Source organism: Grammomys surdaster, unplaced genomic scaffold (assembly GCF_004785775.1).
Source record: "Grammomys surdaster isolate TR1022 unplaced genomic scaffold, NIH_TR_1.0 126158, whole genome shotgun sequence".
NCBI lineage: Eukaryota > Metazoa > Chordata > Mammalia > Rodentia > Muridae > Grammomys > Grammomys surdaster.
This window is the reverse complement of record NW_021620966.1, coordinates 1,018,834-1,022,733: the sequence shown is the minus strand read 5'-3', so window position 1 is coordinate 1,022,733 and position 3,900 is coordinate 1,018,834.

Sequence of the window (3,900 nt, the reverse complement as noted above, 5' to 3'; positions counted from 1 at the left end):
ACATACACACAAACATACAGATACAATCATACACATACACACAGACACACAGACATACACACAGACATACAGATACAAACATACACATACACACAGACACATACCCACACCCACAGACACACAGATACACACACACAGATGCACAGAGACACACAGACACACACATCTCACATAGAGACACACGCACATACAGATGCACACAGACACACACAGAGATATGCCCAGACATAGACAGACAGACAGACACACACACACACACCACGCCCTGCCCTGAGTTGATAAGCACAAACCTCAGTCTTGTGCCCATTTCCAGCCCCTCTGCCTTCCCATCACTCACCTCCTTGCCAGTTCTCATCCTAATAAGAGGAAGTGTTAGCCCAGGGAGCCGCTTGGAAAGGAAGCCTTTGAAATGGAAATGTTATGACAAAATGATGGATTGTTTTCCTGGAGCTGTGCAGCTTGTTTCTTCCTAGTGGCAGAAGGGAAAACAGAACAGACAGGAATGGCAGAGTCCAGAATGGTACAGCTCAGATAACTGTACTGAGAGCAGGAATTTGGGAAAGGTGAGGGCAGTTGAGGGACAAAGCCCAGCTGCTGTTAGGTAGCTGTGCTCATCCCTGAGGGCACAGCATGCAGCAACTGTGGGGAGAGCACAGTATCCCCAAGAGGGACACCGGGACTGTCCATCTGCCTGTGTGCACCCAGCCTCACACAGCTTGCCTCTGCCATCTCTGCTGTTCCCTAGGCATGCTGTGCTCCTTGCCTTCTCTACCTGCACGTGCTCCTCCTCCTTCATGCCAACTTGAGCGTCACCCCCTCTGAGGAGAAGCCCATTACTCTAAACTCTCGTGTCCTAAATCTCAAGAGTGATCCATGTCCGAGTCCTGCCCCTGGGTTGTTACTTGTCCTTTTAGAATGGGATACACTGCTCTAGGCCCTGTGTCCATTGGTGAGCACACAGAAAGACCCTCCCGCATGGTCTTTTGTGTTTTGTAGATACACAGACATATAGACACATCTATAGAGGCCTGGGAGCAAAGCTCCCCACCTAGTGCTTGCCTGGAATGCACAAGGACCTGGGTTCAATTCTCAGTGCTGCAAACTAGACAAAAGAAAAAGCCCACCCCAAATCAAGCAAACAGAAAGAGCAGGTGTGTTATTGTTGTGCTTTATAAAAAGATAAGGGAGAGAAGGATATGTTTGGTGATGTGCAGTCAGGTGTAGGGGAAGGGAAAGTCTCTGCGGGCCCATGCTGAGGCATCCCTTCCCCCTGAGGGACCAGCCACATGGTATAGAATAGAATAGTTTATTCAGGGTGTGGGGAGGGGAGTTGAGGGAGTAGAGACAGAGAGGGGCGGGGGGGGGCGGGGGGGGGGAATGGGGAGACAGGAGGAGCAGGAGCAAGGGGACAGGGCAAGCATCCCCTTTTATAGTGAGTCAGGCACACCTGGCTGTTGCCATGTAACTGTGGGGTGGAGCCTAGACTAAATGCCAACAGTTATCAGTGGGATTGAGTGGAGACTTTGAACAAGACGAGAATATTGAGCTTGAAAGTGAGACCAGAAAGGTAGAATCAGTGAGAACAGTACGGTTGGACAAAGATATGAAAGAATGTTAGCAGTGCACTAAGAGGGAGAGAACCTGTGAGTTGTTAGGTCTAAGACCAAAGTCAACTGCTAACTGAAGCACCCATTAACATATCAAAGCAGACACCAGGTTCTCCCAGCATCCCTCAGTCCCTACTTGTTACAGGGTATGACTGGCATCCCCTGCCCCCTACCCTAAACTTTTAGCCCAGGGTTGGGCTGCCTTTCCCCCAGCTGCCCTTTCCTATATAATTCAACCATTTTGGTTACCTGGCCCTCTTGTCGACCTTTTATCCACCTGGCCTCTTGGTCTGGTTCTCCCTTCTCATATGACTCAAGGTCATGTCCACTCAGGACTCCCCCACATGTCCCTGCTTCTCGCTATGCTCACCCTTTATCTACGAGGTTTCTCTTTCTCCATACTGAGGAGCAGTCATGTCTTTCCCTTTTTATTATATTTTATTTTTCATTCATGGGTAAACATTAATACACTTTTTTTCCATCTATATTGTCTTGTTTGCTAATGAAAGATGAGTCATTTCTAATTCTTTTTATCATTTTGTGTTGGCATAGAATTGTTCAGTAGCTTAATGTTGAATGAATAAACAGTCTTCAATTTTCCAGCCCAGGAGGCAGTTCTAGTCCTGGAGCGCCCTCTAGTGACCAGACCAACCTACAGCATCTTGTTGATATCCTGGGACATTCTTGCTCACTTCAGGTGACTTTGGCGGCAAGTGATCAAGAAGACAATAGACTTGAGTGTCTCCTTCATGCAGAGCATAGTGGTGGCTTCTTCAGGAGATAGATAAGAAAGGAGTCCCTGTCCTCCACCGGTAGCTTTGGATATCTCTGGTTAGCCTTTGTTACTGTTTTTGATTTCCAGAGTCCTGTCTCTCCAATCTTTCTGGATTGCTGTGATACTGGGATTGTGTGCTGAGCTGAGCTGTCCTGGTGAGAATGTATCTGCTGTGTGTGTCTTAAGGGATTCATGGGCAGCATTGGTCTTCCAGGTCAGCAGGGAATCCTGCTCCACCCCTCCTCAGCATTTCCAGTGCTAGCATCTGACCCACTAGACCCTATGGGGATTTGGGGCTGGTGCCAGGGCTGGGCCTGAATGAGATGGGTGTCTTAGGATTTTCATGGCCATGAAGAGACACCATGACCATGGCAACTCTTGTAAAACAAAACATTTAATTGGGGATGACTTACAGTTTTACGGGTTTAGTCCATTATGGTGGGACGCATGGCAGTGTCTAGGCAGATATAGTGCAGATAAGAAGCTGAGAGTTTTACATCTTTATCTGAAGGCAGCCAGGAGGAGACTGGCTCCACACTGGGCAGAGATTGAGCACAGAAGATCTCAAACCTGCCCCCAGAGTGACACAATTCTGCCAACACGTCCATGCCTACTCCCACAAGGCCACACCTCCAAATAGTTACTCCTCATGGGCTATGCATTCAAACATGAGTCTATGGGAGCCAAACACATTCAACCGCCAATGGGAAAACTCATTTTCCTCTTCCTTTTGGTAGAGTTTCAGCTCCCTTTTGAGGACTATGGTGGCCTTAGATGTCTCCTCTGGTATGGTAGATGCAGTCTCCGATAGCCATGGTTGAAGCTTTACTCCTGGTTCAGGCCATGCCACTTGAGAACACCCTTCTTTCCCAGGATTCTGTTTGACAACTAGACTAGAATAACTGTGCCACCAGAGCTTTCTTCTTAAGGTGCATGAGAGGGAGCAAGGAGTCTGCAGATAAGCCTGTATGTGGCTCTGGCAGTGTTCTGTAGGGTCAGCCATACCTCCTGAAGCTTTGAACTGGTGCTAGGATAATCTGAAAGTAAGTCTTCCCCTCTAATTCCCAACCACAGCCATAGTCTCCACTCCAGATCTCAGGGGCACAAATCTCATTGCATGTTCCACATGCATGAGGACAATAAGTAAAGAATAGAGAAAAGTGTTTTCCCGAGTCCATAGGGCACCCAGAAGCCCTCAGCAGAGCCAACAGAGAGGGGATAGATTAGGAATCTGAACTCTTCAGAAACAGTCTTAGGCCTAAGAGTCAGAGAACTGGACGTAAGACTCCACATGGACACGCTCATCACTGGATGCTAGACTGGGCTGTAGCTCTGAACCAGCCTTGGAGGATTTATTTGGATTCACGAGGAACAAGAAGAGCTTCTGCAGCCTGCAAGGCAATCCCTGTGGAATCTAGTGGGTGTGCACATATGTCTTCTGGACATTTTTTTCCTGTCAAGTCCTGTATCCTAGAAGAGATGCTTGCTTGGAGTGGCATCCTACAAAAGATATCCTTC